The sequence below is a fragment of the Ixodes scapularis genome, unplaced genomic scaffold (assembly GCF_016920785.2).
Source record: "Ixodes scapularis isolate PalLabHiFi unplaced genomic scaffold, ASM1692078v2 ptg000827l_1___fragment_3__unscaffolded, whole genome shotgun sequence".
NCBI lineage: Eukaryota > Metazoa > Arthropoda > Arachnida > Ixodida > Ixodidae > Ixodes > Ixodes scapularis.
Window position 1 is genome coordinate 95,731 of NW_024610047.1, and position 15,351 is coordinate 111,081.

Consider the following 15,351-nt stretch of genomic DNA (forward strand, 5'->3'; position numbering starts at 1 on the left):
TCTTTTTCTTCTGGCCGAGCAATGAACCTTTTGTAGAAACATCGGTTTGAGAGTAAATGGTTCTAGTACCTTCTTTCTTTTCCTGCTGGCCGAGCAGAGAGGGAAGATGGTTTCTTCGTGTCGACTTCGGGGCAGAAGATAACCCACAATGGGAACAAAGGCAAGTTTGGGGGAACCGTGTCTAGGTCACAGCAGCTCAATGGGCAGACAGGATGTGGCTCACGTTTTACGTGTCGAACAGGTTAGAGAGGCCTTGCGTGCGCGTTGTTTTCTAGCCATTTATTCTCAAACCCATTCGCGTGTCTAGGTGGCAGCACGTATTCGCCAAAAGGTGAATTGTGAAGGAGGTATGGACGTGTATATAAGGCGGTGTTTGTTGAATAAACTTCAACCTGTGTCCGATACTTCAATGTTCATTTCATTTTTTTTTATTTTCCTAAGTCTCGGGTTTACTATGTTTGTCATTCACCAGCTTGCCTGTGTTTTCTCCCTTTCTTCACTGAATAATGTACTGGTCAAGAATTATCTGGTCTTACTCAAAGTCGAAGGGAGACCAATGGAGTTTGAGGTAGACACAGTAGCTTTCCACCTTGACCAGGGCAAGACCCTAGATGACGTGTTGCTGACACATGAGGTAGTTCTTGACCCAGGGATGAGCAGGCACAAAGAACCCTCGGTGAACCTGGATCTGAAAGAAGATGCAGCACTGCGCTTTTTGAAGGCTAGCCCTGTTCCGTTTGCAATGTGTACCGCAGTGGAGGCAGAACTCCGGATGCTCCAAAGCCAAGGCACACGCAACACTGAACGCGGTTGAACAACTGGCGGTAAATTGGATGCGGGCTGTAACAGATTTTGTGGCGAGCGTGCTTGGAGGCACTTGGAGGCACCTTACTAGTAATAATAATAATAATAATTTTATTTGCACCAGAAAGTTTGCCCACTCAGCGGCTTGCAAGGCTAGACAGAAAGGTTAGTACCCTTACGCATGTTCACCTGCTAGCCCGCTGCTGAGTAGGTGTAAACATAAACAAACAGTAGTCGTAAGTACAAGATAATGCATATACACGTATGGAAACAACGAATAATCATAACCCAGAGGGGAAGGTAAGAAAAATCGCTGTGCCCCAACCCACCCCCATGCAGACCACAGCAGAGGCCCCAGCCACAAGGCATTCCACTAGCTGTGTGTGACGGTGGATACAGCAGATGTGCTCACCATAAACACCATCAAAGGACTACACAGAGTGAAAAGGATGTTCTTGAAAATTTCGGCTGCCGCGGCAACTTTCCAGCTCTACAAGGAGACAGTCCTAGCAGGAAAACCAATCGTGGAAATTTACCTGGGTAATGTTATTGTGATGATCTGGATCGGTCATCAAGATAAATGGGCACCGTGCTCAGGAAAGACATGTCAACGTCATCAGCTGCCATGCCAAAACTACTTTTGTTTCGATCATGAGCGCTCGCACGAGCCGCTTCAGAGCAATGTCTCTTTTGCAGCTCGTCACATGCCAAGGTTTTTAAGTGTCAACCTGATATATCACTCTCCCACGCGACAAACACTAAACAAATACCGCATTGAGCAATAAACACATGATTCCATAATGATATACATACGACTTGATAAATGAGAAGAAACCGTATAAACAAGTTTGCATGCTACACATTACAAAAGTTCAGTCCCCAGGTAGAGGCTGCACAAATTTGACGACCGGCTTCAGTTTCTCCACGTGCACTACATCGCGGCCAGTGCTGTCCACGAGTTCAAACTCGCAGTTCACGGGAGAGAGCCGGCTCACAATTTGGCGAGGGCCAGTAAATCGTAGTGTTGCCTTGACTCTGATGAGTGGGGTCTCTCACAACACGAGGTAGTCCTTCTTAAAAAGAACATACATGTGCCACTGTCAAAGTCGCTTTCTTGCTTTTCTCGAGCAAGCTTGATTTCTCTGGAGGTCAACTTCCGAGCTGCATACCGCTGTTGAATGTGACACCAATGTTGGTGCTGAGGTTTGACAACTTTCCAAGGTTCTGAGACAGAAGTCCCCTGGCAAAAGAAGGCTTGATCAATGCAAAATTGGCTCAGTGTCCGCATTGCTAAGCTTAATTGTCTTCATGCCCACTGCAGCAGCAGAGGTGATGTGACAAACTACTGATGAATCCTTCCAGGCGGTAGGGGCATCAGGTTTCCACTTTCCTTCGTCAACAATTAATTCAACAGACTCAAGGTGCCGTTGCCATTCCAAAAATTTTGGGGTCAGCTCTTGCCGGCATCGTGTGACTCCCCCCCCCCCCCCCCCCCCCCCCAAAGTGGCCGCTCGTCTTACAAATGAGACAGAGCGGACGAACTTCAGGGTATTGGGACGAAGAACACCGAAAGTCCCGCGAAGTTTTTGACGCATGCTGAAGTGACACATGCTGCTTCTCTTGGTTCTCTGTTGCAAAAGGGTGCTGGTGACGATTGCTTTCGTCAGCGTTCCAATGAGGCGGTGACCGGCCTGCTTCGAGAGCAGCAAGGAGCGCACTTTCTTTGCCCCTAGCTACACAGCTTGCACTGGCTCTGCAGCGAAAGCCAAAACCAGTGTCTGTGGTTGGCTGAAGACAACCTGGTCAAAGCCAAGGAAAGAGTCCAGCAGCTCATTTAACGAAGCAAAGCGCCTGTCGAAGCATGCTTTCGTGCTTTGTGAAAGAGTGTGGCCAGGATAACCTTGCATTTCTCCGCCTTCGTCTCTGGGTAGCTGCACTCGTAGATGAGCTCCAGTTTACGGAAGGCGAAGTCGGTGCAGGACTCTCCCGAGTGCTGACTTGTGCTGAACATCTTTTGTTTCATCCCAGCTTCGTTGTCCAGGTTGTAACGACGACGGAAAGCTTTCTTCATTTGCTCCTACGTTGTTAGCTCGGCTGTCTTGAGGTGGTACCTAATCCACATGAAGTAATTAGATGGTAGCTTGGATACAATCAATGGGATGGCCTCACCTGGTGCAACTTCAAACGTCTGGAACCAGAAATCTTTCTGGTGAAACCAGGCGATGATGTCCGTGCCCAGCTGAGAAACCGAGCTGACAGTCACGTTGGTCAGCGACTGCAGTGTCTTCGGCTGACTCAGCTTGAGCAGGAACCTTCTTCCTAGGCGCCTTGGACCTTTTTAGAGCGCAGCTCTTAGGGGCCCGTTCCCGGCTTGAGCGGCGTCGCCGTCGCCGTCGCCGTTGGCGTCGCCGTCGGCGTCGACGTCGGCGTAATTAGGGTCACCCCAAGGTCACCCCAAGGTCATGCGACCCCCAAGGTCATCCTAAGGTCACGTGACCCCCAAGGTCACCCCAAGGTCACGTGACCCTCCCCAAGGTCACGTGACCCCTCCCCAGGGTCACGTGACATCAGGGGCGTCACGTGACCTCAGGGGGGTCACGTGACCCCCTGAGGTCACGTGACCCCCTGAAATCACGTGACCCCCTGAGGTCACGTGACCCCCGAGGTCACGTGACCACCCCAGGGTCACGTGACCCCCCCCCCCCCCGCCGATGTCACGTGACCTCCCAGATGTCGTCACCGGCATCCGCATCGTCGTCATCATCACTGATGACGTCATCAGTGACGTCACTGATGACCTCACCGGCATCCGCATCGCCATCGTCATCATCACCGATGACGTCACCAGTGACGTCACTGATGACGTCAACGGCATCCGCATCGTCATTGTCATAATCACGGATGACGTCATCAGTGACGTCACTGATGACGTCACCGACATCCGCATCGTCATCGTCATCATCGCTGATGACGTCATCAGAGTCCGCCTCATCATCGTCACTGATGACGTCATCAGTGACGTCACTAATGACATCATCGGCATCGTCACGTGACCCCTCAAGGTCACGACCCCCCAAGGTCACGTGACCCCCCCAGGTCGCTTCACCCCTCCCAGTACCCTTCCCTCCTCCTCCTCAGGAGCTGCGCTCTAATTCAGCGTTTCAGGGAGTTGTAAACGGCTTTCACTTTTTTTTTCAAAAATACTCCAAGAGCCGGGAGACGTCATAATTAAAATAAGAACGCCGACTTGACATAACAGAAAAAAAACGTCTAATGAAGTTGTTTTTTCTGTTATGTCAAGTCGGCGTTCTTATTTTAATTACTTTTTTTTCTTTGCGGGCTCTTGCAGCAGTGTACGTCAGAGTCCACGCTGCACGAAAACTCCGAGGACGAGGTTTTCGGCATCCTTGCCTCAAGCTGATCAAGACGATCCATGATGATGACTGGTGCCAGCAGGTTACTGATCAAATTCAGTGTTGCCTGTAGCTGTGCGTCGAAGAATCTGAACGCAGACATTTTGAGCAGACTGCCTTTCATGCGGGCAATGAAGAGCCCAACGCTCCCACAGTGTTGACAAGGGCGCTATAGTCTGTTGGAGGTCAAGAATAGCATGAGAGTGGAGAAGAGGAAACCACCTCTACTTGTCATGATAAAGGTGGTTTGCTCCTCTCCAGTGCTCGCTCCGCCAATGTCGGGAGAGAGGGACAGAGACTTCTCCTGAGCTATTCTTAACCTGCAGCAGACTCTAATTATGTTCCAGAAGCTGGCAGAAAAGACCACATAAAATTTCACTCTTTCGCACGTTTCCGACGCAGTTTGGAGTAGAAATGTCGGAGGCCCCAGAGAGGATATTTTTTACCTATTCAAGAGTTTTGTTACGTTGCTGCTGCCGCTATTTATTCTGGGAACTGCAGTCCCGTGCACGCGCGATAACCCCGCTGAGGGCCTGTGCGTGCAGCATACGAAACGACACCACCTGTCTTGTGCACGGCCGTCTGTCCCCTGTGAGCAGTTATGGCGTCACCAAGCATGTGCACAATAGCTGGTGAGATCAGTGTGTTGGTGACATGATGTTGTTTAAGGCAGGGATCATGTGTTGTGATACCAATGGATCCACGCTCTGGGTCGCTGACTCTGGTGCGCTCCGTATACTGCAGAATCATTGCCATGAAAGCCTGTGCCAGAAGCTATATATGTGATGGCCAGGAATTGGTGAAAATAGCATATATGGCAGAGTGTAGGACAATATGATCCCGGACAATATGGTCCCAGACAAAATGGTTCCGGGCAAAATATTCCCGAACAGTATCATCCCGGACAATGTGATCCCGAACAATATGGTTCCGAGCGCAAACCTGGACAAAATGGTCCCAAGTAAAATTTCCGACACTTCTGACGCACTGTCTGAAATGTCGCTGATATCTGCAGCGATTACTTTTAAGGTGAGTGATAGATATGAAGTACGGTCCATTCGTGACATGTCGATTCGTCATAGGGGGAATAAAGGCAATTTATTGTGCAGATACCGCATGTTTCGATGCAATGTTAGAAAATAAGAATGGAAAATAATAAACATGCTTTTGAACACATGACGCATTTTATTACGTTCCCACAAAAAGTCTACCCCTGTTTGATGCTGTTTGGCCTCAGCAGCCCTTACGCCATAAAAACACAATTTCCAATTCAAAAGGTCTACGATCTTGAAACGGCACTTAATTGGCCCACGCCCTTCAGAGGGTCATTCATGATACGGCTCCCTTGTACGTACTGTGTGCAGATTGTTTGAAGTTGCTGTTGCAATTCTCAGTAGACTGGTTGAAACTCAAGTTGAACACACGAAAAGTAGTACAAATGGCGAAAATTATGCGTGAAAAATATAAACTCTAGATTGACAAACGGCTCGATATACAAGTATTTTGCGAATCACACTTAATAACATAAACCTGTGAAGACCAAGCAATAAAAAAAGTAACTTCAAAATGACCAACGGCTCATGTCACAAATGTTTAGCAAAAATAAAGCAAAAAAGCAAGAAAAGAAAAAAAGAAAATTGCCGCGAAAATGACATGGGACCATTTTGTCCAGCCTAGCACTTGGGACCATTTTGTCCGGGACCATATTGTCCGGGATCATTTTGTCCGCGGGACCATATTGTCTGGGACCATAATGTCTGGATCCCGTACTCAATGCCAAACAACCAGAAAACCAAGCTAAAAGCACTGACACATTGAGAATGGCCAACAGCCTGGAATGAAATTCACTTAGGCTTTGCTGGTTCAGTGGAAGGAAAAGCATTTCAGGTTGTTTTACACCAAGTGGCTGGAGGTGTGAGTGGTTAGCAGCATGTCGTCGAGCGTAGTATTCAAGTATCTATGGTCTTTGTCAGACACAATTGAAGTGCTAATGAAGGTTCGTTTGGGCAACGGTATGATTTATTGCATGAATATCATCTGAGCCACCAGCGCACCTCATCACCGGCAACTCACAGGCTGAGCAGATGGTACAGGAGCTCAAGCAATTGTAAGGGCAACTACAGTAGATAAAAAAATTTCAGGTTTATGATTGGTTAAACGTCATGTAGGTACAACAGCGCAAAACGAAGAGGACTAAGGAAAGGGACAAACACCACAGGACGAGCGCTGCACTAGTCCTGTGGAACTAGTCCTCGTTGTTTTGCGCTGTTTTATGTTTAGCCTTCAATAAAGTGACCTGGGCCCGTTTGCTCGAAGCTGGTTAACTAACCGCGGTTAACCGGATTTCCAGGAATTTTCGGTCACGTGACCGGCAGAGTAAGGACGGCGGGGAAACATGGCGGTGCCCCGGCGGTGGCAATCAGTTCGTCGAACGACGTTTCATGGACAAATCAGTTCGTCGACACTGCGATGTTTCATCGACAGATCGTTTCGTGGAAAGGAGCACCCGCTCGTTTCATCGACAGATGTTGCGACGTTTCGTCGACAGCTCGCTTTGCCAGCTCCTCTCTGCCAGCTGCGCCTCCTCGCGACCTCTGCGCCTGCGCGGCGCGCTGCCTTGTGTTGGATGGATGGATGGATGAAGGATGGCCGACTGGGCCAAGTATGGCGAACCAGTGTGCAGCCATCTTGCCTCACCAACTTAAATTATCGCAATTTTTTTTTTTACCTATATATATATTTTTTTTTTTTTTTTTGGGGGGGGGGGGGGGGGGGCTCGCCGATTGCACTGATTTCGGAGCTTGCGATTTGAATGGTTTCGCTCGTGTCTTTGCCCGAACCTTTGGGGAAGCGTTGTCAAAGCCGGGAAGTTTTGTTATCGGCCAGTGTCCTTTATCGAATTAGATTTTCAAAACTTTCAACAATATGCGCTGCTCTTGAGGGCTACGCTTTCGGCAGCATACGTGATCGAGGTGTCTGTACGTCATCGAATGCAACCCTTCGCGAGCTGGCCGCCGGCACTCCTTTTGAAAAAATGGCTGGGTCATTTCCAGAGCAGGCGTATCTTTCCGCGCGTCACGTCTTTTGGCAGAATCCTCAAGAGCCACCTGAACATAGCATAGATAGTTAACACATCAAAACACTGAAGCTCTTAAAGAAAATTTGAAAGAATAAACGAGGCCTGTTTGCGGTGCACACAGCCTTCCTACCGTTGAAAATGGCATAAAATCGGTTTTCAAGCTAATTGGCATCTGGTCTTAGCCGCTAGCAATAAACTTGGAAGGAGACAGCATTTTCCTACGCGTGGTTTACTTTTACGGTAATAAAACACGGTTGTTGTCTCCTCCAGACACTGGGTATTCAACGTACTGTACTTACCAGACCGCATGCGATTTTTAGTCTTTAGCATATTTAGCTTCTGGATAATGAATAACACAATAGTTCTGCATATGTTATGCCTGTACTGAAATTTTGCATGCAGAAAAACCGATATGTGACCAAAGAACATTATATTTGGAAGCCGCTCTTTTATGAAACGAGCTATGAACTTGCCCCAGGTATCTGTCAGCTGGCATCGATAAAAGAACAATTTAATGTCGCGTGTGAGGACCAGTCGGCTGCTGCCGACAGATTTCGTCTATACTCGGCGACAACTTTTCTTGGCAATGCAGTGGAAGGTACAGGCCCGCGTCCCCTCTCCCATTTTGAGTGTACGCAGGCTCTTCTCCTCTCCCCGGAAATGGGGGAGGAGGAGAGCCTGCGTACACTCAAAATGGGAGGGGGAACGCGGGCCTGTACTTTCCAGTTCATTGCCAAGAAAAGTTGTCGCGGAGTATAGTGGTACTACCGCCTCCAACGCCTTACATGTGGCGGCTGTTCGAGAGAAGCTTTATAATGCATTAAGATGCACATTCGATATGAACTATGGTTTACTTTGTGTAATACGACTAAACTTAGTGTACTGTTTTATTTATCTGTTACCAATTCTCGTGTTTATTTGTTTATTTTTTTGCATTGCAAAGTTTTCTTCGCGTATAAGTCGCAGTAGCCAGTCAAACACTGCATCACTTTTCCTTTTGAAAAATTGAGGGTAACGAACATGCTTAATTTCAATTGATATATTGATAAAAAACTGCAAGCTCTATTTTTGTTTAAAAATAACCAATATAAAAAAAATACAGTGTTTACGCCCTTTTCCGCAACCCACCATTGGATCGAAGTTTTGCTTTGTGCCTACGCATATTTTTCTCCACCGCTTTTCTTCTTCCAGTAACTTTCGGTTCTATAAGCGGGCATCGGAATTTGCAAATATCCGAATAGGCCGCGCTCGAAGTCCTGCGCGCTCTTGCTTTTCCATCTGACACGGATGAGAGCGAGAGGGTAGCGCAGTCGCTCACCTTGGAGAGCAACTGCGCTAGGCATCGTCTTTTTCATCCGTTACAAGCGCATGTACCTTAAGTTTCCGGCATTCCTTTCAAAACCGCAAAAAAAAAAAAAAAAAACTTGTCGACGAAGCGTTTTACGGTGGTGCTGTCGACGAAACGATTGTTGACGAAACGTGTGTCCATGAAACGTGTGTCCACGAAAAGTTGTCCACGAAACGTAATTCCACGAAACGAGTTTCGACGAAATGATAAGGACCCCCCGGCTGAGTGGGCGCCGCTCGCTATGGAACTAATACGTCGTAGTAGCTGCAGTAGCAGGCGCGTTAGTCAGCAATGAATCGTGCAGGAGGTTTTCGCGTTGCCTTACCTCACTTAAAACGCAAAGCATGAACAAAGACTTCGCCACATTTTTTAGATAGACTTTCGACTCTGGCCATTCCTAAGCCTAAATGAACGCGATAGTTGTCGGCATGGCAACGTCTTTGGAAAGTGGATTGACTGCCTTGACTCAATCGGCCGGGTATTGATAGCACAGAAAAGCAGACAGCGTTCCCATAGACGTTTTGCTAAATTTTAAAGGCACCGAGGTGCATGCTACGGGTGTAGTTACACGCGCTGCACCTGCTGGCGTCTGCAGTAATAACTGTTCTGAAGCAAAAAGCCTAAAACAAATTTTGCCGTGCACGCGCGTTCGTCAAAGATTTATTATGATTATTTACTCCAAATGTGGAACGCCAGCGCGCGCGGATCGTAGAATTACACTGTCAGCGTTCTTCTCGATGTTCGGGTAATTTACTAATAGGTCGATTTTCAGTGGAGCCGAGTTCCAAGTTTTTCAATTTATGACGGTGTTATATACAGTTCTTCGCTGGCCAACCATGCTGCCAGTATACCGCCCGCCTTTCACTGCTCACTTCTTTGTCATCCTTTCTAGGACTCAACTTCGTCGTCCCTTTTCGAACTCGGAAGGAAATTTCACGAGGCTTTTCTTCACTTCATACAGCCAAATATTTAGAAAATTTCCAAACAAGGGTTAATTTAGTTTTACCTTGGCGATTGTTTGTACCACGAGCAATAAAAATTGTTTCTTAAGCTCAAATGTATGCCGCGCTGCATCGCGAAAGCCAGGCAGCGCGCATTTGTTGGGTCCCCCCATTTCGGTAACCTTTCCACGGAAGCCACGTATATTCGCTACAGCCAGTAGGTAACACCAGCTACCACCCCATAATAAAACACAAAGCTACCGCTCATCCTGCCCTCGTCAAACTTGGCTAGGTACTTGTGGGTACCTAGTAGGGAAGGGCGGTTAACTTTTAACCCCGGTTAAAGTTAACCGGCTTCGAGCAAACGGGCCCTGATGTCTCATTTAGACGGGGACAGATAACGCTTTTCCGACCAAGGTCGCTGTCCCGCCAGCGGGCTTGTGGGACAGCGCGCTTTTTCTTTTTTTTAGGGGCGAAGCTCCTTAGGGGCTAGCCATGGATGTCCGTATGTCCATCCGATGTCTGGCGTCGGGTGCTCGTGCTCACGAGCACGTGAGCACATGCTCCCGTGCTCGTGTAGGGCAAAAAACAACCGCATCTCCACGTGGTGAATGATGTTGATGGGGCGAAGCTCTGGTGGTGCTTGTCTGCGTAGACGCTGAGCCGCAGCAGGCCGAGCCTTTCGTTCGTTTTCATCCATGCATGTCAGAAAGAAAATGTGTGGTATGGGACGTGGTTATAAGCATTTGAGCATTTGACCGCAGCGTGACATGGATGATAACGAACGAAAGGCTCGGCATGCTGCGGCTCAGCGTCTACGCAGACAAGCACCACCAGAGCTTCGCCTCAATCAACATCATTCACCACGTGGAGATGCGGTTGTTTTCGCTTCGGCTGCCCCGAACCCAGAATAGATGAAAGACACGGTTAAACGAAACTATCGCACCAGTTGCTTTCCCTGATGAAGGGACAAAATATACTTGGCAAAGAAGATGCTGGTGCTGAAGGTTAATTTGCATATGACATTCCAGTTGAGAATTCCCATTAGATTCCAATTCGAATTTAAAATTGGTACCAGTTGGGTTTCCAGAAAACCAATTTATCCCTGCCAAATGGCAGCCGAACTCGCTAAAGGGAAGCTCATCGCCATCTTCTCTAAACTGGGTTCTCCCGATTCGATAAACCAGGGTCGATAAAACGGCGTTCGCTAAAACGAGCTTCTCTAAACCGGATGCCTCCGAGTTATTAAATTCCAATTGATGAGACCCATTGGCCAATGTGCTGATTGGAACCCACTAAAACCAATCGATTCCGGTTAAAACCAGTTAAAATTCCAATTGGATCTAATGGGAATTTTAGCTGGGGATCTACCATACTAAGAAATATTCTAACCAAATGTATTAGATGTGTATACCAAACAGTATGCAAATGGCAAGGAAATGTTTTCACAGTGTATACAGAATAATAAAAAGGAGTGATTAGTTACCAAATTTAAACTTTTCAAGTCTCGTAACACAATAATACCCCCTCCCCCCACCCCTCCCCCTGCAACACTACGATTTACTCATGTATACACCGTGGCGCGTAGCCAGGAGAGAGACCCATGGTGCCCAGGCTCCCCCCGAAATCTTTTATTTTGCTGGGACCACCTCTCCCCCCTCCCCCTCATACAGAATTTAGTCATGGGCGGGCGCCCCTCGAAACAAAATCCTGGCTATGTGCCTGCACCGTGCAATGGCTTAAATGCCCGCTAAATATTGCTTTGAGGCGCTTTTGCAATATGTGCCTAATAACTAGTGCATGCCTACCCTAACCGATCTGTACCCGTGCACAATCATCTCCATAATACCTCATCCCCTTCCTCCTCATGCCTTCCACATCTGTCAGTTGGAAGAGCTGGACCACCCCACCTCGGGAAGCACAACTGACACCATGGCCCCAATTAGTGTCACACATTCTCAACGTTGCAGGGACCATGCTGCCGCCCTCACTACCAGCATCTTTTTGACCGCTAATGAGATGCAGATAATGCGGACGAAGCATCATTGTAAATAAAATTTCTCTCTCTCCCTCCTAGCTGTTAGCCAAACGTCTCCAATTAGATGAAAGTAATTGGTTTTTTGGCTAAATCGATACAAGCTCAGCATGTTAGATTTCCTCACACCTTAGCATGGACTAACCACTAGGGCTGCATGTGACCCCCCCCCCCCCCCCCCGAGGTCACATGACCCCTCACCTCCCCGAGGTCACATGACCCCCCTGAGGTCACATAACCCCCCCCCCCCCCTTCCCCGGACGAGATTCAAGAATGAGGGGAGGAGGAGGATAAGGAGGTGAGGAGGGGTATACCTTCCCCTCAGTACTTCCCTCCTCCTCCTCAAGAGCTGCGTTCTAATTCGGCGTTACAGGGAGTTGTAAACGGCTTTCATTTTTTAATTCGAGATTAAAGAAAGAATATTTTATATGGCAAGATTTGTAAATTCACTCAATTAGGTATGATTGGCTGTCTCTATAGGATTCATTTTATATCAGATCCGTCGTTTACTTGTCATCCCATGACATCAGACCTTCTGAGGTCACAGTTCATAAATATTTGATAGTTAAACTTACCTTATAAATGAACAAGTAGAACAACCTTCACAATTTTAGCTGGGTTTTTGTCTAAGCATATAATAAAGTGAAAGGCGTGGGAAAACTTTTCAATATTCAAATTAAAAATATTTGGCCAAAACTTTTCGCTTCAAACTCAAAATCCACTAGTTACATGACTATAACTTAGAATAAACCGTTTTTCAAAATTGTCATCGGCCCGCTTCAGTTAATATTCTTGTTTATTTCTGACCCCGAAACAACTCAGGACACGGATGATCGCATAATTACCTCACAGGATATACTCGGAAGCAGGCCTGAACGTAGCGGGTCAAACAGTTTCGAAAGAATATACAGGAAAGGAGACAAAGTGAGGCCTTCTGGTGCTCAACGAGAATGTACGACGACCACTGCGGGGTCTCTGTCCAAAAAGCCATCTGTGGTTCCACAACAAAGCGTCCAACCATTGAGGTGTTTCTTGAGGTTATCAACGAAAAAGGCAATTTCATTTGAACCTGCCTTCGTGTTTACTCGAGCGGCTCTGAAGAGAACAAATAAGTGAAACAAGCGCCGGCTTTCTGCACAATGTGGGGACGGCTTCCTTGAAAACTAATAGGGAAGAGGAGACGGTGACCCGCTGGGTGTAAAAATGACAGCGCATATCCTACAAAGGCGAAGGGAGAGGGGGGTGCAGACACAGCCCAGACGGAACACTCAGAGACATATTGCACGAGCACCGACACCTACAGATGGTCCCCACATGAGAAGAGTGAGACAGAGTCGGTGAAACGGACATTGTTCGCCGCCCCTACCACCGTGGGTGCTGCTTCCTTTATCTCCCGGTTTCGTGCTGACTCGATTCTCAGTCGTGTGCTAAACCAGACAATTTTTTGTTTGTTTAATGTGTGGAGTTACAGTTACAGTTACCCAATACAAAAGAAACAGTCTTGCAGTTACAAGTTACCAGCAGTAAAGAGTAACTCGTTACCAAAAAGTAACTCTAGTTACCAGTAACGCATTACTATAGTAGCTAGTTACTGCCCAAGACTGCTTGTCATGCACGGTCTGGATACGAGTGCTTCGCTCTTACCAGCGCTTTGGTCGTATAAAAAGCGGCCTTTGGAGCGTCATCTTCGATGTCGCTCATCAAAAGCATTGGCTTATCAATTATTGCAAATAAATTATGCACATCAAAATGCTGAAATGGCGAATCACGCAAAAAAAAGAAACACCCTTTGGGTTTAAATTTTTCTAATTTCTCAGTTTACCTTTCTTGTAACTGTATAGTGTAACAAACAAAATAATATTGTTTTGGTTTCTGATTTCTTAAGTCCAATTTTTGTACTGTGACGAGAAAGTAACGGCGTTACTCTTTTTGCAGTAACTGTAACATTTTACTTTTTGAAGCCGGTGACTGTCACTGTAACAGTGTTACTTTTTGCTGTTAACGTGCCCACGACTGATGACTAGGTTCAATTTCTTTGTTATGCTGTGGTAGTAAACACCGAACCGTGGGGACAAGTTCAAATAAAGTACCCCTTATAGTTTGATCTCCTGCCCATCGTATTGTCGGGCACCGAACAATGGTTTTGAGCACTGCGACACTTTGCACACCATACTGCTCGACATTTAGAGTCTTTACCCAAAAGGAGACTTTGCTATCTCTGACGACTTAAATTTTCCAAACATTGACTAGGTTCATCTTACCACGAGCAGCTCGAATGCTGCGTGAGACTTTTTCATGTTTCAATTTTGACCTCACCCCAGTTGTTGAACAACCCACCCGTGGCGACAATATTCTTGACCATACCCTTACAAGCACACCAGAAATAATAAAAACTGTCAACTGTGTTGCTGGCTTAAATGACCACGGCATCTTGATCATCGAGTTATCTATCCCTGTGCCGACGCTGAGCCCAACTGTTCAAACAATTCGTGAGCTATAACAAAGGTGATTACTACGACACCATAAATCGGAACGTGTCATCGTTCTATCAGTCGTATGTCGAAAACCTTCGTTCAAGATCGCTGGAAGAAAACTGGTTACTATTTAAAAACAAACTTAATATTTTAACTGAGCAATTTGTTCCGAATGTTATTGTACAGAGCGACGGGCATAACCCCTGGTACAATATAAAACTTTACAATCATTATAAATAACAAAAAGAAGCGCATGTATAAGAAGAGCTAAAAAAGTAAATAATAACAAAGTCTGGGACAAATATTTTTCATGTCTCAAATCTTGTACAGAGCGTAAGGTTGACGAAAAAAAAGTTATTTTTTTTAGGCCTGCCAAAGAATTCTGCAAAGTAACCCCCAGAAGTTCTGGAAGGTATTTTCACCCAGAGATAATACTGACTCTATCCGACTAAAGAATGAAAATGTAGATGCCGTGTGTGAGCCACATTGCGCTACAGCTTTGAACAAATATTTCTCTTTCATACTATCAAACGAAAGCGTTGATCATATACCTATATAGTTTGCCTTGCTCTGGTTTTGAGCCCATGGCCCCCATTGACACTAACATTTCTGCTTCCAGAATACTTTGACTTATAGGTTTAAAACTCTCATCATCTTGTGGTCCAGACAATATTAGCCCCAAAATTCTTAGCAACACCAAAGTAATATGTAGTGAATTCCTCACACTCATATTTTCTTAGTCATTACAGCAGTATTGCCTATACTCCGTTTCACCTTCAGTCCGAGCACAGCGGATGCTAGGAGCTATCCCAGCCAATCCAGCGTTGAGAGATTGTCATGTGACCTTGAGCTCCCTGCGTCGCTCTGGCCAACTGAAAGGTCACACGATTTTCTCCCGACGCTGTATCGGCTGGGATAGCTCGTGGCGTCCAGTGTGCTCGGACTGAAGGTGGAACGGCGTATACCATTGGACTGGAAGCTGGGGAAGGTCATTCCGGTCTTTAAAAAGCGGTGATCGTGTGCTGGCCTCAAACTATCATCCCATATCATATTTAGAAGCCAATCATATTTTTTACAATCATCAACATGCATTCTGTAGGGGTTTTGCATGCGAGACGCAACTCTTTGAACTCAAACACAAGTTAATCACTAACCTTGACTCGTAGGGCCAAACCAATTCTGTATTCCTCGACTTCTCGAAGTCATTCGACAGAGTTCCCCATCGTCATCTAATTTCAAAACTTTCTATCCTGAGTA